A 24,243-nucleotide genomic window follows, 5' to 3' on the forward strand; every position below is an offset into this window, starting at 1 on the left:
AGGGTATTCAGAAAATCTTCCTAGATTTATTAAATGAAGGGCACAAATTAACATATGAAGTAGAGACAGTACAAGTGCTCATCGTGTCAATACTTTATATGTGTATGTGTTAATTTACACCCCCTCATCTTTGACTTAATTTTTTACTCTCAAACCGAAGTCTTAGAGAAGAGGAGGGGGGACAGTCACAGTAATACACAGATCGAAGCCACGATCCCTCCGAAGTTGAGGTCGAGCACTGAGGATTGATACAAGCTAGTCACTAGGAAGCCTGACAGGGCTTTACACGGTTGTCACTGCCAGTAAATTATGTAAAAATGATTCCTCAACAAAAGTGCATTGCCTTCATGAGCGTTTACACAGTACTAACACTACAATTTTAACCTTTTGATTTGTGCATTGTATTTACAGCAAAGCTGTATACCTCTACTGTCCAAGGAAATTTTCGTGTCGCTGTGGTAAGCAAAAAACCCCATACGTGGGCCGATTCCAGAGATAGTGCAATGCCTGGCCAACCCGCGGCATAAGTGAAGCAGGCGTTAAGCACTCCCCATATGTGGGCCAATCAGTGGCGTAGCTAGGTCGTCTGGCACCCGAGGCCCTTAGCTCTTCTGTCACCCCCCCGGGTGTAGTCGAAGAAGGCGAGGATATCGACAATTTTCGGGTGTCTTCAGACGTATACGACACCCCCCCCCCCCTACTAACCCCGTGCACCCGGGGCCCCCGGCCCCCCCTGTTGCTACGCCACTGGGGCCGATCCCGAAGATAGTGCAATGCAGGGTCGACGAGTGGCGGAGGTGCAGTTCGACATTAAGGGGTACACATACACAGCTTCGCTGGTCGTCCTTCACAGAGTGGAAGGGCACTGAGTTTTTTGTATTTAGCCTGGTTTGTTGGGCTTCTGGCTAATTGCGTTCCTTCTGCACTTCGACATGGCACCACTGCATTATTGGACAACGGCAAGGTGAGAAATATTCGACAGTGTGCGACGCATTTCAAGCAATTGGGCTTATGGCACGGAACCTAGACTTGTGACGCAGTTAGCAAAAAACAGCTCAGCGTCGTGGCACAGTTGAGTTAATGACTCGTACTGGGAGATGTTTGCGACACTTTTTATGGGCCGAACATTATTTTAACTTTCGGTAGTTTTTGGGCACACAGCGCGCGGTGACGCAGTTTCGCGTGCACTGAAACTTACTGGGACAAGTTTTGGCGCTTTCTCTAAGCCTCGATCAACATCATTGTAACTAATTTCATTACTTTTTGGGGTACTTTTCAAGTGCCTGGCATTGTGACGCCGTTAGCAAAATGCAGTTCCGCCCTAGTACGCAGTTTCACGCTTTAATGCACTGTCAATACAAGTTTGTGGCACTTTCGCTGACGCCCAACATTGTTCAAAAATTAATTTCGGTACTTTTTTGTTACCGATGAGGCACGCACGCCACGCCTGGCCTTGTGATGCAGTTATAGTGAAAAGCAGCTTGGCTGTGTGGTGGTTCTTTCGCGTGTACAGAATCTTATTGGGACAAGTTCGTGACGCTTTCTCTGACACCCAACACAATAGTAATTAATTTCGTTGCATTTTGGAATAATTTTGAGGACACTCGCCGCGCCTGTCGTGATCCAGCGAAAAGCAGTTCGGCCATGTTAAAAAGGGTAGTTTGGCGTGTATTGGATCTTACTGCGACAAGTTTGTGGCAATTTTTATGGTCCCACAATAACTGAAACCTTCTTTCGGTACTCACGCCTGTCCAAAACGCGACGAGCAATTGCCAAGAGTGATAAAGCGGGAGTGTGTTGCTTGCGCCGACAGAACACGCAAAAGATAACGCCAAGGAGCTCAAATACCAGGAAGTTGAAACTCAAAAGCTTTGTCTTCTGAACAAATGAAGACGGGCTTTGCACCTACGTATTTGCCTTGAGTGCAAGGAGAAAGAATTCTGCGAGCGTCCAGCATGCATGGTCTGGTTGAGGGCCTGTGTTGTGGCCACCTCTGTATATTCACGGCGTACTATCGCGTCGATTGTAGCCAAGTTCTTTTTTAAATGCACAGTAGCCCGTGTATTCGTGCTCTTAAAGTGCAGGAAATAAGTCCCGGAAAGAGGGGAATGCTTGGAAATAGTGTCACGTGGTGGTGACGTTGAATAACACAGTAGCAATACTGTGAACGACAAAACAAACTTTTATTGGGCGAACCTGTGCCCACAAAACAGGCTACGCTTGTAGCACAACGATAGCGGCGAACACGCTCGGCGATCGTCGAAAATCTGATCAGCGGGTCAAGTGCGTCGGCTTTTATACAACAGTCGTCGAATGTTCCAGACTAATCGTTGGGACCCGCATGCTTTCCACAAAGTTCTATAACATTCGAGTCACGCGATGAAATCAGATAACACAAGGTTCGGCGACAACAGACAGCCGGGTAGAAGCATCGATAACTTTCCAGAAACGTCGGATACATGCAGGCGCGTCCCTCGCTGTGCGATTACAGTTGTTAAGCGGCGAAACGTGGTCGGCCGATAAAGATAAGCACACGTGTCAATAGGATGTTTTCGTGGTATGGTATATTTGTTTGGGATGAGTCGGCTATTTTCTACGCCATGTATGTAAAAGCGAATTGCTTTTATTTGTAATGCCGCCCATTCACCACTTTAGCACGTTTCGCCTCTACATGCATTAAGCCTGTTTTACATGAAAGCGGTTTTGTGCCAGAAATGGCGCGGCGGACATGGCCTATTCGAGCGACGCCGAGATTTACTTCATGGACGTATGCGTCACTTGCGACGACGAATACCTTCGGCTTCAATCCGTAATTCCTTCCCAAAGAACCCGCCCCTTGGTTGTGAAAATCCTTAATTTTAGCATCCCAAACAAGTGGACGCTGCACAACTTGAGTGATGGACAGCTCGTTGAAGACCGCGCGAGGCATACCAAACTGGAAGCGCACGTCGTCTGCTAGAACCGTCTGCTCGAGCAGGCGAGTTCTCCGCTTCCCCGCGCTTCGGCCACGTTCCTACCACGTGATCTCAACGTCACTGCTCAAGGCGCTCCGCCAGCTCCGCCATGACGAGAACGGCACCGAGAGCGCACTGCTGCGCCGGCGTTGAGAGCGCCGCATGCGAAGCAATATTCTATTGCCCCTCTCCCATCTCTCGTTCGCACCGCCTTGATTGCCTCCTGCACTGCGCGTGTTTGGGCACGTTTCGTGCCGCGCGCGGTGTGTGGCTACGTGTGTGCGCGTGGACATTTCATTCGAAGGGCGGTGTACAGTCTGTTTCACATTTAGGGGAAACTCGGAGCACATTGCATCGCGATGCGGCGAGCGCTTGAGTCAGGCGGCGGCAGCAGCTCGCGCACGTGCTCGAGGGGCGGGATCTTGAACGGCGTCGCCTGCTACGGCGGCGCGCGCTGGCCGCATTGTCGGGAAACGTTGTACTGTCAGTTGCAGGGCGCCGATCTCATCGTTACTGCGTGAAATGAGCCGGTATTCTTTACTAAGCGTTGTGCGACGCCCACTGATACGCCTCGAAGGTAAGTTCATCGCTGAAAGGTACAGGGCAGTCATAGACGACGTACTGATTCCATACATTCTTGACGGCCCGTTTCTGGAAGGCGACTATATATTCTAACGCTTTAGGTCGCCGATCCACACTGCTCATGTTGTGCAAGAACTGCTGGAAGAGCGCGCAGTCACTCTCTTGGAGTGGCCGCCTCAATCCCCGGGCGCCAACATCATTTAATATGTCTGGGGCTCGTTGAAAGTATCGCTGGCGCACCATCCCCTCTATTATTCGCCCGAGGATAGGCTTCGATCCACCATCGTCAGCGACTGAGACGTGCTGCGAATGAACACATCCCCGATCAAGTCATTCTACACTTCACTGCCTTCCAGGATGAGCGCTGTCATCACTGCCTCTGGGGACATGACGAGATACTAACCGAAGTTCCGAGCGTGACGTGTCCAGTTCCACGCCGGCGGGCAGGGTCTGTCTGGTGTAGTGAATGATCGTCGAGAAAAATCACTTCCAGCTCATTGTCTTAACCTAAAACATTCCTTTAATCGTATCCGTTTGTTTCATCGTGTTCGACCCCCGTAGTTATCATTGTTGAGTGCTTTGTTTTGCTTTCGAGTCAAACAAAGACTGAGCACGTTGCGCGCACATCTTGGTGCGTCTTGTCGCTGCTTATTACGGTAGCACCCACAGTGAAGAAATATACGTGCACGCGCTCAGTACCCCGGCCTTTCGAAATAACAAACGAAGCATGCTGTCAAAAGAAGTTTGTGGAACTCCATTATCGCCAATGAAGGCTCAGAGTTTAGCGACGCACAACGTTTAGTATAGAACATCAGCTCAGTTCCCGCAGTACCGATGAAATCGGTGCACTGCCCCAGACAGTAGCACGCTTCCCGACAATGCGGCCAGCGCGCGCCGCCGTAAAAGACGACGCAGATCACGACTCCGCCCCTCCAGCGTCTGCGCCTGCTCCAGATGCTGCCGCCGCACGACTCCATTGCTTGCCACATCGCGATGCAATACGTTCCGAGTTTTCCCCTAAGTGTGAAACAGACTGTACACGCTTCCATTTGCCTTTAAGAAGATCGATACGCTTGACGATTATTTTTATGGCTGCAATGCGGCGAAAGGGCAGCGTCTGCTTAGCCATGTAAGTGACGCTGAGCAGGTAATTGGAAACGACATCGTATGTGCCGCCGGAAAACTCGTCAGCATATACGATGCGGCACATACATACGGCACATACGAGCTAAAGTCATTTTTGCAGTTTCTCACAATATGTTTGCTACAAATCCGTGTTGTTTCTGATGGCGACAACGGACTTCCATCGACACTGTGTGGAAATAAACAAAAAAATATCGCTGCATAGCACAAGTACGACATGCGCACACAACTTTTACTATTACGTCCCCTGCAATATGGAATACAGGCAGCAGTGTAGACAGCTTGGCCATTTTTTAACAGTGCTCAAGAGACGGAAGTTGAAAGTATCAGTAATCGTTCCTGCTTCAGCAATGCAGGGCGCGACCAAGACGCGGGCGTGTATCATCCAGTAAATCGATCGATCGGTGCAGTGGTGATGCGGGAATGAACTCCGGTCATGTTCAATGCGTCGTGCACATATTCAATTTCTCGGCACGCGTGAACTTCGGCCACTGCTAGCGCATACAACAGAAGTGGTTTCCATTCTTGGGTAGCGCACACACAAACGAAACACGAGAAAGAAGACAGCACAAGCGCTCGTCGAACAACGGAAAGTTTTTGTATGAATAAAAGGATTATGTACCGAGTAACTATTAAATTCATGTGGGTTACATATAAAAACCGTCATACACTCAGGAGTGATCAATGAACGAGCTCGCTTCGTTTGCCAATTGTTTACTTCGCTCGGCGCACCGCAGTAATCCATGTCTGTCGTCTGCTTTTTTCTTACCATTTTCTTGTGAATCGGCAGAATTTAACTGGTGGCATCAACCCTTTCGTGTTTACATTGCTGTCGTGACAGTTAACAACACAATAATAATTTCCGGTCATCCGTAAAGGCGCCGTCGCAAACAAGAGACGTTTCGCGCGCAGCGCGAACTGAACGCGGGCGCGACCGTGAAGGGAAGCGGCGGCGGAAACCTACACCCGTGGAGATTGAATCGTTCCGCCAGAGGAGAAACGAGCGCTGGCGTCTAGGATGAAATAGTGTTCCTATATATGCTCAGCAGAGTTGCGCATAACTTTCCCAGCGCCGCTCGCACGGCTATTCGCCGAGCGCGACCACGTGGTGCAAAATTACGTCAAATGATCAACTGCGCGATCCGAAGCCAACTTTACGGAAACGGCGCCGACTCGTTTCTGTCACTGCCATCGAAATTTCAATCAGCAGACCGTCGAACGTGCGTAGCAACGATCGGCTCCGGTTTGCAGGTACGTTATTCGACGATATTAAGTTAATAACTTTATTGAAGTGGTACGAAACACATCATTTTGAAACTTGTATTCTAGTATGACGGAGTGCAGCGCACCAAACTGCAGAAATCGCACGGAAGGTGGCAAAGTTTTTTACGCGGTGCCGTGCGGACGTGCGAGACCGGCCGGCTCCGAAAGGGACAGTATATGCGAGATTCGTTCGCCTTGTTCACAGCGGTGAGTTCGGCTTGTTTACAGTAGAGCGGCATTTATCTCGAGTAACATTCCTGTACACGCTGAAATGCGTACGCCTGGCATGAGAGGCTGCTCACTTGTGCAGTTTTTGGTGTATATGTGCAGCGCGACATAGACGCGGTACAAAGAAAGGACAATAGGTCTGTGTCGCGCTGCACATATACGCCACGAATGTTAACTTACCAACTCGCTCAGTTCACTTTGTTGCTTGTACGATTATTATGACTATGCGGCTCCACTAAAGTGTGTTCAGAAGAGAGTAAATACTAGGAGGTACAATTTGCCCGCTGTATCCTGGCTTTTCTCTGCTCCGTTTTTTTAATTTTTTGTCGGCGTTCTGAGTTTTCATGTAAAGTTGATTGATGTGCTGGTGTTCATTGATTTGTAGTAAGTGAAAACACCGTGCACTCCCGCTTTTGGGACAGCTGCGATAGCTTCAGCATTTACCGCCCGCAATATGTTGCTTGTTTGATCAGCCTTAGTCGACGTGAGGAATGTGAAATTATTTTTGTACGTTTAATAAGCGTTGTGTTATCGTAAATTAACCGGAGTAGTATGAAGAGATAACGAAAAATGTGCTGTGATATTACAGTCTGCAATGTGTGAATAATTACTTCGCCAGTTTGTCATCTTATGTGATTAGTCCAATATAACTAATCTGTGGTTACTTTTAATAACTTGTTGCCTTTACAGTGGCTTTGAATTCTGCCCCCCAAGGCTCCAAGAGCCAGCACTCATCTCCTGCTGCCACCATGCCATTGCTCATCCATTCCCTTGTACGAAATAAATTTCATCTAGACGCTCGTGCATCTTGAATCTTTTTCCACTTGCAGGCTGCTACGAAGCAGCTGTTAGCGGTATAAATCGTAAAAATAAGCTTTGCTTAAGATGTGCGCACGTGAACATTTGGAATGCGTTTAAATTTACGTGTCCGCACCGCATATATGGAAAACGTGCAGCTGCTGTGAACGACGTTTGGTGATGAATGACGGTCAACGGTCACTGGCATAATTGCAGGCACGACATTTCTGTTGGCGACACTCATTATTCGTCTCGTTTCGGCAGCGAAAATGTGCTCACATAATTGTCTACCACACGTGTGTGAAGTTTTCTTCAAACACCTTTTAGAACATTTCTTGCCTTGCGCCTCCACAAGAAAACTTCATATGCATGCTGAAGAACATTGCACCGCTTTTTGTTGCAAGGTAACGCGCGTTTGCACGCGAACTTTTGAGCTGTTCGAGCCACGGGCGTAGTCAGGATTTTATTTCGACGGATCGAGGGGGGTCCTATTCTTTATATGTACATTCGTGCGTGTGTTTGTATATGTGCGTGTATAATGTACACACAAACTAAAATTTCGGGGGGTTGGCACCTCTCCGGCTACGCCAATCGGTCAAACTCAGCCTGCATTAAAAAGTGTCATCTGGCCCAGCGTTTGCGTACAGTTGCCCCGTGTAGCTCGCGACCAGCAGACAAAAAGCAAATGGAACACCGCACGACATTTGCCTCCTGCGCGCGCGAGGAGTGGCTCCACTGCAGAGCTGGATCATAAACCGGACCTATGCGCAACTCTGCTCCCTGCGGGAGCATATACAGGAACACTAGGATGAAATAGTGTCCCTGTATACATGTTCCCGCAGGGAGCAGAGTTGCGCATAGGTCCGCCGTTGTGTTCCAGCTCTGCAGTGAAGCAACTCCTCGAGCGCGCAGGTGGCAAATGCAGCGCGGTGTTCCATTTGCTTTCTTCTCTGCTGGTCGTGAGCTACACGTGGCAATTGTTGGCAAGCGGTGAGCAAGATGACACTTTTTAATGCAGGCGACGCTCGAACGATTGGCGCCGCCGGAAGGGCGGCAACCCTCCGAAATTTGTAGTTTGCATGTACACATATACACGCACATATACAAACACACGCACGAATGTACATATACATAGGACCCCTCCATCCCTCGCAATGAAATCCTGACTACGCCCGTGGCTCGAACAGCTCAAAAGTTCTCGTGCAAAAGCGCATTACCTTGCAACAAAAAGCGGTGTAATGTTTTTCAGCATGCATGTGAAGTTTCCTCGCGGAGGCCGAAGGCAAGAAATGTTTTACGTGGTGTTTAAAGAAAACTTTACACACGTGTGGTAGACAATTATGTTAGCACATTTTGGCTGCCGAAACGAGACGAATAATGAATGTCGCCAACAGAAATATCGTGCCTGCAATTATGCTAGTGACCGTTGACCGTCGACCGTCATTCATCACTAAACGTCGTTCACAGCAGCTGCACGTTTTCCATATATGCGGTGCGGACACGTAAATTTAAACGCATTTCAAATGTTCACATGCGCACATCTTATGCAAAGCTTATTTTTACGATTCATACCGCAAACTTAACAGCTGCTTCGTAGCAGCAAATCTGCAAGTGGAAAAAGATTCAAGGTGCATGAGCTTATAGATCAAATTTATTTCGTACAAGGGAATGGATGAGCAATGGCTAGTGGCAGCAGGGGATGAGTGCTGGTTCTTCGCCTTGAGGGGCTGAATTCAAGGCCACTGGAAAGGCAACAAGTTATTAAGAGTAACAACAGGTTATTTTGTTGGACTAATCACATAAGATAAGAAACTGGCAATGTGATTGTTCACACATTGCAGACTGTAAATGACAGCACATTTTTCTTTATCTCTTCCTACTACTCAGGTTAATTCACTATAACGCAGAGCTTATTAAACGTACAAAAATAATTTCACATTCCTCACGTCGACTAAGGCTGATCGAACAAGCAACATATTGCGGGCGGTAAACGCTGAAGCTATATCGCAGCTGTCTCACAAGCGGGAGTGCATGGTGTTTTCACTTACTACAAAACAATGAACACCACATCAATCGACTTTACATGAAAAATTCAGAACGCCGAAAAAAGATTAAAAAAGAACGGAGCAGAGAAAAGCCAGGGTGCAGCGGGCAAATTGTACCGGCTAATATTTACTCTGTTCTTAACACACTTTTCTGGAGGGGCATAGTCAGAACAATCGTACAAGCAACACAGCGAATTGGGGGAGTTGGTATGTTAAGATTCTTGGCCTATATGTGCAGCGCGACACACACGTGTCGTTCATTCGTTGACCCGCGTCTGTGTCGCGCTGCACATATACACCAAAAATTGCACAAGTGAACAAACTCTCATGCCAGGCGTATGCATTTCAGCATGTAGATGAGTGTTACTCGAGAAAAATGCCGCTTTAATGTCAACAAGCCGAAATGACCTGTGTAAACAAGGCGAACGCACCTCGCCTATCCTGGTCCCTTTCGCAGCCGGCAGGTCTGGTCCATCTGCATGGCACCGCGTAAAGACCTTTGCCACTTTCCGTGCGATTTCTGCAGTTTGGTGCGCTGCACCCCGTCATACTAGAATACAAGTTTCAAAATGATGTGTTTCGTACCACTTCAATAAAGTTATTAACTTAATATCGTCGAATAACGTACCTGCAAACCGGAGCCGATCAGTGCAACGCACGCTCGACGGTCCGCTGATTGCAATTTTGATGGCACTGACAAAAACAAGTCGGCGTCGCGCCCTTAAAGTTCGCTTTGCAGCGGCGCAGTTGATCATTTGACGTCGGTTTGCGACACGTGATAGCAGTCGGTGAATAGCGGTGCGAGCGGCGCCGGAAAAATTATGCGCAACTCTGCGCCCTGCGGGATCATATACAGGAACATTAGGATGAAATAAGGTCGCTTGATAATTTGGAAGTAGCGACACTCTTTGAACTCTGCCGCCGCCGCGCGCCCTCCTCGCCTCCTCCTCGCCCCTTGTGCGTTCCCCCGGCGGCAACCAGTTTTGCCCCCGTTTTTCTTCACGACGATTGGTCTCCCTGCCGTTGCCCTTGGAAACGCGCGGATCTTGAGTTTTGCTTGTGTTTTTCTTTTTCGTTCGCGCCATTTTCCTCCTGAGCACGGCTGGCTCGGCGCTTTAGCTCGGCGTAGCGAACGTTGTACGCTGTGTTTGCTGCTCTATGTGCTAGCGCTATGTCGTGCTTTTGCACATATAACTGCAGCAAGAAGCCTCAAGATGGTTATGCCGTTTTTATGATACCACCAGGAAAGCGTGACGGCTTGCGCAGGAAGCAGTGGCTGCATGACATTGGCCGAAAGAATTTTGTTCCGACAAAGAACAGCGTTGTTTGCGATCTGAGGCGTCTTATCTCGTAGCAAAGCATCCCGTAATGCTGCATTTCTTTTTCATTCTTACGGCCTGCTCACCAGCGTTTTTGTTGCGGTTCTCCTAAGTATGCTTAATATTCTGGGGCGGCTCCATCACCTCGCACGTCGCTAACTGTTGTTATTCAGTCGGAAGTGCAGCATTATAGATTCTGCTTTGCGCCCTGAAAGAATTAGTGGCAAGTATACCCGTGGTATTGCACGTAGTGAGCGTTAGCTTGTCAACATTGAATTTTTTTTAATTTTAAGGCGAAAGTAAGAACAAACTATGGGCGCCAAATGGTAGCATTTCAACTTCCATTCTTACTTAACAAATTAATTGATGAAAATATAGACTTGGGAAGTATTAGCTGCTCTAACCTTCGCAACTACTTTCTCATGAACGCGTCCCTTTGATTGTCCAATATTTAGACATCTGTGAACGTTTTTGTGTCTAATTGTGTTATAAGCGCATTTTTGGTTGCTGTTCTTTCGCTGTTTCGTAAGCGTTTTTGCTTTCAGTTGCTGTACTTGTATTTCTTTTGAATCGGTTTATATTTTTTTTCACACACACAGGTGATTGTGTATTTTGCATACTTGTTTTTATACTAATGCTTTCTTTGACTTTGTATTTGCTGTCGTGACAGAGGTGCCGTCGCATGCCACTGCTCACCTGCTGTACGGGGGGTGGGAACTTAGTCAAGCGTCAATCGCTTTTATTCCCATCCCCTCCATCAATGTAATGGTGATGGAAATAAATCATCATATTATTATTATCTCTGTGGGTCAAGGTCGCGTTGTAAACTGGAAGTTTCACGTGACGCAAGGAAGGCCAGAGGAGACTTAAAGCATGTCCACTCCTGCATAAAAGAAAGATTACCCAAGTTAATTGATGAATCATTAGTGATTGACATAAGGTGGATTAGGGAGGATTAAGGTTGATTAGAGTGCATTAAGAAGGATTAAGATGCATGAATAAAGATTAAGGTGGGTGGAGGAGGAAAGGCGCATTATGGTGGATTAGGGTGAAAGGTTGATGAAAGGCTATCAAAACCGATTAGGGTGGATTAGGGTGCATGAACGAGGATTAGGGAGGATTAAGGTGGGTAAAGGAATTAAGGCCGATTAATGTGAATTAGGGTTGATAAAGGAGGATTAAGACCGATTAGGATGGGATAGGGTAGATTAAGGTGGATTAGGGACCATGGAGCTGGATTGTGTTTGATAGAGGTGGATTATGGTGTATTAAGGTAGATTGGGACTATTAAGCAGGATTAAGTTGGATTAAGGTGCATGAGTAAGGATTAAGATGGATGAAGGGGAATTAAGGCGGATTATGATGAATTAGTATTGATAAAGGAGGATTAAGACCATATAGGATAGGCTAAGGTGCATTAGGGGCTATGTAGGTTGATTAGGTTGTATTAAGGTGGATTGGGAATATTAAGCTAGATTAAGGTGGATTAAGATTAAGGACAGCAGCAGTTTACGATAGGTAGTGAGGCACTGGAAGTGGTAAGGGAATACATCTACTTAGGACATGCAGGTAGTGACTGCGGATCCGGATCATGAGACTGAAATAATCAGAAGAATAAGAATGGGCTGGGGTGCGTTTGGCAGGCATTCTCAGATCATGAACAGCAGGTTGCCATTATTCCTCAAGAGAAAAGTTTATAACAGCTGTGTCTTACCAGTACTCACGTACGGGGCAGAAACCTGGAGGCTTACGAAAAGGGTTCTACTTAAATTGAGGACGACGCAACGAGCTATGGAAAGAAGAATTATAGGTGTAACGTTAAGGGATAAGAAAAGAGGAGATTGGGTGAGGGAAAAAACGCGAGTTAATGATATCTTAGTTGAAATCAAGAAAAAGAAATGGGCATGGGCAGGACGCGCAATGAGGAGGGAAGATAACCGATGGTCATTAGGAGTTACAGAATGGATTCCAAGGGAAGGGAAGCGTAGCAGAGGGCGGCAGAAAGTTAGGTGGGCGGATGAGATTAAGAAGCTTGCAGGGACAACATGGCCACAATTAGTACATGACCGGGGTAGTTGGAGAAGTATGGGAGAGGCCTTTGCCCTGCAGTGGGCGTAACCAGACTGATGATGATGATTATGAAGGTGGATTAGGGTGTACTAAGCTGAATTAGGGTTCATTGAGTATTAAGACCGATTACTCTACCATAATACTCCTAATGCACATTAATCCACCGAATCCACATTCATCGACCTTAATCCTCCTTCATTCACTTTGATCCACCATAATCCACGAAACTCCTCCTTAATGCACCCTGATCCACCTTCATCCACCTTAATCTACTCTAAGCATCCTTAATGCACTTTAATCCTCCTTAATCAACCCTAATGCTCAGAAGGGTTTGGGTGCGAGCTAGTTGGTACGGATCATTCATATTTAAAACAGCGCCAAAAACACGGACAAGGGAGGACACAAGACGAGCGCTGTCTTGCGCTCGTCCTGTGTCCTCCCTTGTCCGTGTTTTTTGGAGCTGTTTTAAATGTGAATGAACCTAATGCTCCCTCATTCACATTAATCTACCCTAATCCACTAGAATCGTCCTTAAATCACCTTAATCCACCCGTATCTATACTGATCTACCTTAGTACACCCTAATCCTCCTTAATGCACCCTAATCCTCCCTAATTCACTCTAATTCAGCCTAGCCCACCGTAATCCTCCTTAATAGAATTTAGTCCTTCTTAATCCACCATTAACCTCCTTCATGCACTTTAATCCACCCTAATCCACTATAATCGTCCTTAATGCACCTCAACGCACCTTCATCCACCCTAATACACCTTCATCGACCTTAACCCAACCTAGTCCTCCTTTATGCACCTTAATCCACTTCATTCACCCTAATGCGCCTTCATCGACTTTAATCTACCTTAAACCTCCTCAATACACCCGAATTCATCTTAATCAAATCACTAATCAATCATTACTTTGCTAATCATTAATCATTTCTTATACGCAGCTGCACATACTTTGGTTCGCTTCCCGCCTTCCTTTGGTAACTTGATGTTTTCTGTAGCTCACAACGGGACCTTGAAACAGAGGTATAAGGCTTTCGCTTAATAAGCTACACACAAAGGGATGTGTCACAAGCAATACTCGATCAGACGCATGAAGTAAAGCATCTGATCACGGGGCTGAAAAATTGTCTGCAGTATAGAACTCACCTCAAAGCTCCCTTTACCTTGGTATATCCCGTTCAGACGGCTTTAAGAAAAAACCAACCTCCTCCTAAACGTTGCCTCCAGCATTATCGATGCTGTTATAGCATTTCTCAAAATTTTCAACCCCACTGGGGCGCGCAACTGGCCCAAAATAAAACGCCTCCGTAGAATCCTGCGGCCTGCCGCGGGAGCCCAGGAGGAAAAGCGTGCCGTGCGCAGCCGGCGGGCGAGGAGAATCAAGGAGGATAGCGCCGTGAGGAGGAGAGTGTCGCTACTTTCAAATTATCAAGGGGTTTTAGGATGAAATAGGGTGCCTCGATGCGCGCGCCCTCTCTGAGGGTGGAGTCATTCTGGGGCCGAATCTTATTAGAGTCACTGGAAAACATTTCAGAGTACCGCATTCGTTTTCCCCGCGCCGCCGACGCGTTCATTGGCCTAACCGTACCACGTGACTTTGGGGCGTCATATACCTTCCAAGCGCCGGGCGAGCCGGCTGAGTTAGAGCGCAGGTAGCGCATGTTCCCTACGTTTTTTGTGTTCCGATTGTCGCGCTCGCATTTAACTGCAAGGAAATCATGCCTGGCTGCTGCGCCTTCGGATGCAGCAGCCGAATTGAGTCTGTAAATACTTTTTTTCTAGATTCCTACCAGGAAAAATGACCGAGAGCGTCGTTCTGCGTGGTTACACAGAATTGGCCGGGAGAACTTCAAGCCTACAAAAAACACCCGCGTGTGCGAGGTATAAGTACACCTTGCTTGTGCTTTTCGGCACCGTTTTAGAAGATATTTAAGCGAAGTGCACGCGGTGTTAGTGATGCTACGAAAATAGGAGTTCATTGCAGGGATCGTTCGCGACTTGCACGCTTGACGCGGGTACACGTGTACGCGTTTGTTGCTCAACAAACGCGGTTATTCCGTGCTCGTGGCGCGCGAAGGCACAGTTGTCGCGCGAGAATTCCGCGTCCTCACGTGCACCAGGTACTCGCATGATTTCTCCGCGCCCGTGAGCGCGCTCTCACCTCGAGTCACTCGACCCATATGGCACTTGTTTTTCGCAGATCGTGACGATCGCAGTCAATAAAAACATGATCAACACGAGGCCCATGATACTTCCTCTTTTCCACTTATCCTTTGCTCATCTATACATACGCATTTTGAGCTTGAAACCGATGGCCAGGTGATGTTCACAACACATGCTTCAAATTTTGAGCTTGTAAGCCGAGCACCTGCAATGAACTGAAGTCAGCACACATATTATGTTTTATGTTGAAATGCTACGGTGCATACCCAAATAATGCTGTGCTTGATGCATAACAAGAAATACAAAACAACAGAACACCCAGTAGCTTTATTTTCACTCTGTCACTATGTATGTTACATAAACTGCTCTAAAAGCACAAGAATTTTATACATCGCCTATGTAACTTAGAAAAAAAGTGCTGCGTCACCAGCGGGCATTCCTGTTTTTTTTACACTGGCAGCAAATCTTGGCAGTCTAAGAAAACAGTCATAAATAAGTTGAGAAGAGTAGCCGCTCATGAACGCATAGACAGCCGCGTTCATAAATCGCAATGTAGAAAACTCTCGCTCATTATCAGTGTACAGAAGTACACATACGTTGCTGTAATCACGCATTGGCTCATATTGGCCTTCCACAAGATTTAGTGCGCAAAATGGTAATCGAAGTTCGTTTTTACGCCTGCTGTGCACAGATCGTCTTACGATCACGGCCAAACACCGGTGCGCACACGGCAGTCGCATGTGTGTCGTGCGTATACGGCGGACGAAGTCGCCCGGCAGAGTCGAGAACGCGCGGTATCAGTTTACAAACTAAATTAAATGTATCCGATTTAGCTTGTGAAATTATACAATGAACGTACGTGCCTGTGACACTGTCAGGTGTTAGTTTCATCCTGCTTGGAACCATTCAATAGAAGCCTATGGCGGTCCACGATGTTCATGCCCAAAAGCACAAGCTTGCCTCATTCCGGCTTGAAGTGACGAAATGGTTCCTTCGCAGCTCGCTCCGCGGAAGGGAAAAAAAGAACGCGTGCATAAGCTCCCGATAGCAGCGTTAAGCTGCTGCCCACTATCGTAGCACAGTTCCAGCAGTAAACACGATCGGCGTGCAAAACAACCACCGGCTAGAGTCACTGGAAACTCTGCACAATATGGGGGGCTGGAAGGTTATCCTAGTGTCGTGAAGGCGCGAGCCGACGTGAAATTCTTTGCTATGCTCCGGCGGATGGCGCCGCTGGGTGAAGACGTCTACCCAGCGGTCGATTTAGGCACCACTCGCCTCCGTGAAGCCCTTGGGTTCAGCGGGAGCTGGAGGGAGCACTGGTAAAGTGAACATGTCCGCAATAGGCATTAGTAAGAGGCGATCGGGGGATTGGTGGAAGAAAAGTAGGGAAGCGACAAAAGGCGGAGACGTACAAAAGCACACTTCGCACTAGATCAGAAAATTTGGGTGTGGTAGTTCGTAGTGTTTTTTTTTTCTTATTTTATTGTTTAACCTAGGTAGGGCATTAGGCAGTATAATAGCTAGAGCTTGGTGGCGCAACCCACCGCCCCGTTTCAAAGGGGACGCTCATAATATCCATCCACCCATCCGGGTTGCTCTTGCGGGCTCCTGCGTGCTTTTCAGTGGGTGCTCGCAAGTGACCGGCACTTTCCGCCGATTTGCAAGTTCAGAAAACCGGCATGCAATAATCTATGAGGGCCAGTCAACCTTACAAAATTAGCAAGCACGCTTATGGGAGACAAGTGGTGAAAAAAACTTTGTTTTGGGCTAGTTCGCCCATATCTGGTTATGACGGCAGCGTAACTGAGATGAAGAGACACAGAAACGAGACGGTGCGCTTGTCATGTGTTAACGCGAGAGCGTAAAGGAGCTCGTATCGAAGAAATGCCGGTGTCGTCGGCGTCAGCGGCGTTGGCCGTGAGCGATAAATACCAGAAGGCACTTCACAAAAAAAGCATATCTTGCGAGGTGGGCTGGTGGGAATCGAACCAGGGTATCCGGAGTGCGAAACGGAAACGCTGCCACTCAGCCACGAGTTCGCTCCGTCGAAACTGGACAAAATCGCCTCTAGCGAATGCGGTGTTGCCTTAGAAACTTGCCGTAGAAAGTTCTACTGCGGTATATATTAGTAATTATGACCATGTAACTTACAGAAGTCGCAGTTTCACGAGTAGCGAAGTACGTTTCCGCTACATTTCTTCTGCGCTCTGCGCACACGCAGAGCCATCTTGCGGCAAACACAGAAGATCCCCTCCTCGCAATGTACGGCGCTGCCCCGACACGTGGCGCGCCACTCACCCCATGATCGCGTCCGCCTTCATGGCGCGTCGGGGCCCGACTATCTGTGCCGATCGCGACGTTTGGCTGGCGTAGCGCGTTTGAGTAGGCGGTGCGAACGGGGTGCGATAAGGCTATCGCGTTCCACTCTTGAAGGCGAAGCTTAAGCGTCCTCGAAAGTTTTTCTATGAGCGTTGTCTTCGTCTCTTTTGTGCCGCCATTTTAACCAAAGTGATGGAAGCTACGCAAGCAGCCGTATAAAATTGGGTTGGTACTTTTTTTTTCTACGGGAGATGCGATACCAATCAGCCCACAAATGTGGAGAGAGGAAATTAAATGCATTTTGTTCGTCTGGTGCAGATAGTTTATTGCAGATTTACAAGATTGAACACTATGGTCCGCAAAAACGCTGTATGGGGAGCGCTTTCAAAACTTATGTTAGAAGTTTTTTTTTATTGCACAACGAAGGTATGCATGTAAAAAAGCGGGGAGCATTTTCGCGACTGTCGTTCCACTGGCATTGCCTTATTTTCAGGAGCTTCTGCCTTTCTCTTTGTGTGTTCGGTTCCATGTCCTTTGCTGTTGCAAACCTCCCCAACCTTTATGATGCAACGAAATAATATCCAGGAACTTAAGCTACGTCGCAAAATTCTGAGATTAAAGTTTCTTTTTACCTTGAAAAACAACCATCCCGCATGAGACCCTGCTCCGTACATCCAACCTGTGATGCCACGACTGACTCGAAATCGTCATGCTGAATCGATAACACCATTTAGAACACGTACTAACACATTCAAGTTTTCATATTTTCCCCGAACGATTACAGACTGGAACGCTTTGTCGCTATGTATGCTTCAGAACAGTGACTCATTCGACACAATAACGTCATAATGTGAAGCACTGTTCTTTTGTTTTCTTCTTGCAAAGGACTCTTTTTCGTAAATTGCAATGTTTATAATTGTTTTCATGGCCATAAGGTGCTCATTGATGTGTCATGTTTTTTCCCTCTCTTCATGACCTGGGATGATTTCTGTTTCAGGTTTTTACCTGTGCTTGTGTAAACCTTTTTGATACCTCTCCTGCATAGGCCCTAGCTTGGGCCTGGAGTATTTTGTAAATAAAATAAATAAAATAGAATAGTACAAGTACTCACACATGTAATAAGTGTAGTGGCCGCCATTCAAAGCTATTTCTGTGGAGATTTAACGCTTATGTTTTGCGGTGAAAAGTGCGACCGTAGCTGTAAGAAAGTAATATTTCTTTTATCAAGCTGAAATTCATGGTGGTCATGTTTTTTGAAGTGTTCAGTATTTCTAGAATATTAGCTACATCCTTGCAAGGTGATCGAAACAAGAGCTCACATTGCCACAGCCATGTCCAAAGTAGCTCTGATGTCCTGCTAGTAAACTTAATAGGTGTATTGGTGATTTTACTGACCGGAGACGGAGGGTGCACACATGCATAATTAAGGAACATATTATATGTCCCGTGACAGTGGTTCCTTTCCACTTTTAATAGGTTTCGCTGCCGTACACTATGTATGCTTCACCGCGTAAGAAAACTGTGTTGTGGCGTAGCTAATTTTGCAAAATTGACTTATGTAACACAATTTGCACCCTTACCAGGCTTCATTTTGTGGAGGCACTACGAAAAGGCACGCTGCTCTATATTCGCAGCAAACATAATCTGCGTCATTGAAGAACAAAGGTTTGTGGTATTTGTTCACAAAATATTCATGTAACGTCAGCCTAAATTTTACCTGCCATTTTAATTGTGGCACTGCTGCCAGTTAGACCGAATAACCGAGCGAGTCTGAGTAGTCTTGCTTTGAAAATGACCCATTGACTATATTTGCATTTCCTTGAGACCAGTTTTTGTCCTGAATAGGATGCGAATGAAAAAAAACCTTATTGCAACATAGCAGATAGCCTATCTTTAATACGCCTCGAAGACGTGGCGGACCGATAATACTGAAGGCACATATCAATCTTTAGATGAGTCCCCCCAAGAGATGATGATGAAGAAACCGATGTGATGATGATCAAGTGCTACGATGGAGAAGCGCCTAAGAAATGCTCCCACTGTAGTTATTGGCGTCAACGCAAAAGTAGTAAGCAACCTTTAGAAATCTGCCATTTTGTGATAAAATTGTAAATGTTGAGAGATATGTATTATGACATTGAGGACTTGGAGTTTGGCAGCAGTGCGTGCGGTTTCTACAACACTAATCAGTCATTTTTCTGTACAGGTGCACTCTTGCTCGGCGCGATCCATCGGCTTAAGCGTGGGTGAAACTGCGCAAGGAAGGCGAGGACATCTGACGAGGACAGGCACCGTTTTCGTCAGCTATCTCTGCACTGCTATTCCCCAGGATCAGCTGATGTACGTGGATGTCCCCGCGCCTGCGCTGTGACCCACGAAGCCACTGGACGCTGCCTGTATATACTGACTGCCCTGCGCATTTCCTTCAGTTTGGCAGCAGTGCGTACGGTTTCTACAACACTCATCAATAATTTTTCTGTACAGGTAAGATTCGTACAACCTTTTCAAGTCCTGCCATTGTTGCTGCATGCACTGCTGCCAAACAGGAGTAACATTGTTTCCCGTGAATCTTTTGTCATGGCAAGTGGGAGGGATCTGGGTAAAGCATTCGAGGATTTCAAACGTGAAATACGTGCTCAACTTCGCTCCTTCAAACAGAGTGTGGAACATTGCAGTGAGAGCTGTGACAGTGTCAATGCGCTCACCTTGGCAATGAAGACTTTACGTGAAGAGCTTGTCGCATCGCGGAACAGCAACATAAACTCGCTGCTGAAAATAAACAACTACAGATGAAAATGGAAGAATTGGAGCAGTACTCACGGGCGAACAACCTTGAAGTTAAAGGTGTGCTTGATGAGGGAGAGCCTTATGACACTGTCCAAAAGATTTGTGTAGCCGTGGGTGAGACGTTGGCACGTGATGGCGTTGACATTTGCCACAGAGTTGGAAGAAATAAGACTAGCGTAAAGGACTTCGTGGTACGTTTTGTGTGGCGGAACAAGCGAAATGCTGTGCTGGTCAAGGCGAAGAAGGCACGCCTGTCTACGACAGTAATTGGCTTTAGGACAACTGGTCCTATATATGTCAACGAGCACCTTACAAGGCAGGGCAAGCACCTACTGGGAGCCCCAAATAAAAAAAAAACGAGAAGTCGGATGGAAGTTCGTTTGGACGCATGGCGGAAAAATTTTCACAAGGAAATCAGAATCATCAGACATGCTAAAGATTGCCTGCCGAGATCTGGATAAAATGCAACGTTAAGGTTGGCGTTGATATAACGTAGTTGTTTTTAATGTATAACCGAACAGAGTTGCGGCTGCCATGGCAGAATGTATATAATAGGACATTGAAAACTTCAAGACTGAGGTGTCGTCTACTTCAGTGCGTTCCATTTAAACGCTCGTAGCATCAAAATTTAAATGAACAGCTTACGAATGTTTTTCGACAGCCTATCGTTAAAATTTGATACCATATTGTTCACAGAATCTTGGCTTTCTGCAATCGATAACCCACCAAAAATACCATGATATAATTATCACGGCATTACGCGGTCCGCTAACCGTGGTGGAGGTGTATCTCTCTAGATCAAAAATTGTATTGCTTGTGATGTTTTTGGTGAACTAACTTGTATTACAGCCAGTGTAGAGTGTCTAGTAGTAAGACTTACGAATGTTGTTATTGCAGCAGTTTGTAGGCCACCATGAGGACTTAAGTCCGAGTTCTTTGAGTTCATGAAAACTTTGCTGACTAGTCTACACTCAATGCGTACATCCTTTTTAATAATAGGTGATGTGAGCGTCAATATGCTCAGTGGTGACGCATCCAGTGAAAATTTTCAAAACATCCTTCGTACTTTTGCCTGTGCAAATCAGATTACGTTACCTACTCGTATTGCTGGAACTACCGCCACACTTCTTGATATGTGTATCTCCAGCCTTCCTTGCGACCAGTACTTAACAGGTGTTTTCTCCCTTGATATCAGCGATCATCTCCCGATTTGCACGTTCATACCAGTAGCTCACAAAAATAACAACCCAAGTTATCGCGACATTAACTCCGCTTCGCTCAATAATTTTTTTATTCGGATATTGAACTGATAGCATGGGACAATGTCTATGCCGAAAGTGATTCCGATCAGGCCTACCGTATCTTTCTCAACGAAATTAGCCTGCTATGAAAAACATTTCCCTTTGCTACATAACACAAAACGAAGCAAAAGAATACGCAAGCCTTCGATTACAAACAGCTTGCGTAAGAGAATAAAAGCCAAAAACAAAATGTACCATACATTCGTTCAATCATGTGATGATGCCTTGCTCACAGAATTCAAATCATATCGTAATAAATTAAACGTAGATTTAAAAAAGGCGACGACAACAGATACCTGTAAACAAAGAGCACAAATTTCTAGGTGTTATACTTGACAATAGACTCACTTTCGTCCCACACATTAAACACCTCAAAGAAAAGTGTCTGAAAACAATGAACCTAATGAAACTTCTATCCCAGACTACGTGGGGTAGTGACAGGAAGTGCCTAATGAACCTGTATAAGAGCCTCATCCGGTCACGATTAGATTATGGTGCCGTGGTATATAACTCTGCCGCCCCAAGCGCGCTACAGATGCTAGACCCGGTTCACCATCTAGGCATCTGTTTAGCCACGGGCGCCTTCAGAACAAGCCCGATTGAAAGTTTATATGCCGAATCAAATGAATGGTCTCTCCACCTACAGAGATCATACAACAGCTTTACATATTTCCTTAAAGTACGCTCAGATCCTGTACATCCATGTTTTGATACCGTTACCGATATGACGTGCGCTACACTTTTCAGCAATCGCCCCTCTATAAGACAGCCTTTCTCGTTGCGTGTGAAGGAGCTTAGCAATGAAATGCATGTCCCACTCCTCGAGCATCGCTTAATGCACACAATCAAGCTCTTACCTCCTTGGGAGTGGCAGGTGATACAATGTGACATATCCTTTATAAAAGTTACAAAGCACGCTCCTGAGGACGAAATCAGAATGCATTTCCTAGAACTTCAGTACAAACACTCCTGCGCAGATTTCTACACAGACGCTTCAAAGTCAAATGCCGGGGTATCCTATGCAGCCGTCGGCCCATCCTTCTCGGAATCCGATGTACTACATCCGGAAACAAGCATATTTACGGCAGAGGCCTACGCAGTACTCTCTGCCGTGAAGCACATAAGAAGATCAAAACTTTCAAAAGCAGCGATCTATACAGACTCTCTAAGCGTCGTGAAGGCCTTAATGTCACTCTACAAACATAAAAATCGCGTATTCAATGAACTGTATTCGGTATTATGTAAAGCGTACTCATCTAACCAGAATATCATAATATGCTGGGTCCCTGGCCATAGGGGAATCGAAGGTAACGTTCTCGCGGACGAGATGGCCACGTCTATCACATCGCAAGCTGTTAACCCTACCGCTGATGTGCCTGTCACAGACCTGAGGCCTTTCTTACGAAATAAACTGCGAAATCACTGGCAGTGCACGTGGGACGCGCAAACAAATAACAAACTGCACGTTATAAAGCCCCAGTTAGGTTTTTGGCCCTCCCCAACGAAATGTCGGCGAACAGATGTCCTATTCTGTCGCCTCAGAATAGGACACACATTTGGGACCCATCATTTTCTACTTACTGGAATTGAACCTCCAACCTGTGGTAGATGCGGTGAGAGGCTGACCGTCCTCCATGTCCTCTTGGAGTGTCGGAAAGCCGAACCTGAAAGAATGAAACATTTTCCGCTTGCATACCGTAATTACATCCCTCTACACCCGGCTATGTTTATTGGTAAGGAACCCCTTTTTAACACCAAGGCAGTCCTCGACTTCTTAAAGGATGTAGTTCTACACGTTATAAGCCCATTAAATTCGTAGAGCATCCTCGCTCCAGAGGATGCCGCTGCGATAATTGTTTTGAATAGCACATGCCTCCAGGCCCTTGCGCTTCAAGGGCTCTAAGGAGGTAGTAGTGCTCTAGCATTTCTGATATACTGACATATTTTACCTATCGCATCATTCTTTTTATATGCATCTATATGTTCATAGTACAAGTCATACGTCATCGCCATAATTTTATTACACATATTTTACGCGCTTTAGAGCGTATATTTTAAGGCCCCTTTACAGCCACGTCACACCAATTTCATAGTAATCATAGTTACACTACACACCCACTACCACAGACATGGCGCTCTTTGGCCACACCTGGCCCTTGTGCCACAAAACCCCATACATCATCATCATCATCAAAAAAGGCGACGATCTTGTATCAGTCCCTGTTTGCTAAAATATACAACAGTCCAAGGAAATTGTGGCAGAAAATCAATAATCAACTCTAAGGTTCATTACTCAATTATTATTGCAGCTATTGCTCAAGGCAAGACGAATGGAGACGCCCTAACAGAAATGAACGAATTTTTTCCCAATGTTGGCGACTACGTGTCTCCGAATAGCCATAGTGATTGTACTAAAACGCCACTGTTTGCACGTAAGAAACTGGCTAATTCAATTATTCTTTCTCTGGTTACTGCACAAGAAGTCACAAATTTAATTTCCAGAATTAGAAACAGCGTCGTCATCGGGTTGGATGGCCCGAACGCTGTCCCTATTAAGTATGTGGCGTCTATTGTAGCCTTACCGCTGACATTCATAATTAATCAAATGTTAGAGACGGGTACATTTCCCTCTGACCTTGAGCTGGCACGTATAACCCCTGTTCACAAAGGCAGAGCCGTCTGTGATATAGCAAACTACCGACCGATATCTGTTCTGCCCATCTTGTCCAAAGGTTTTGAGAATGTTATTCATACACGGCTCAAAAACTTTTTTACTAAATACCGCGTTGTGAACGATTCACAATGCGGCTTCTAGAAAGGGAAAGCTACTGAAGTGGCGTTATTACTAATCAAGAATGAAATTCTTAGTAACATTGAAAACAAACTTTTTACTGTGGGATTGTTCATTGATTTAAGGAAAGCATTCGATTGTGTAAATCATAATTAATATTCTGCTGTTAAAACTGCATGACTACGGTATACGTGGCGTCGCCCATGATCTCACAAAGAACTATCTTTACAATAGAAAACAGTGTGCAAATGTCGATGGCTTGTCATCTCCGACTACTGTGGTAAAACACGGAGTACCTGAGGCGTCGATTCTAGGGCTCTTATTGTTTATACTTTACATCAATGGCTTATGTGATGTGCCTAATTCTCCCAAACTCGTCGTGTATGCTGATGGTACTAATATTTTCTTTTCCGCACCAACTTTAGCCTACCTAAACCCAACGATAAACAATTACCTAATTAACCTTGAA

The sequence above is a fragment of the Dermacentor andersoni genome, chromosome 2, assembly GCF_023375885.2.
Source record: "Dermacentor andersoni chromosome 2, qqDerAnde1_hic_scaffold, whole genome shotgun sequence".
NCBI classification, from domain to species: Eukaryota; Metazoa; Arthropoda; class Arachnida; order Ixodida; family Ixodidae; genus Dermacentor; species Dermacentor andersoni.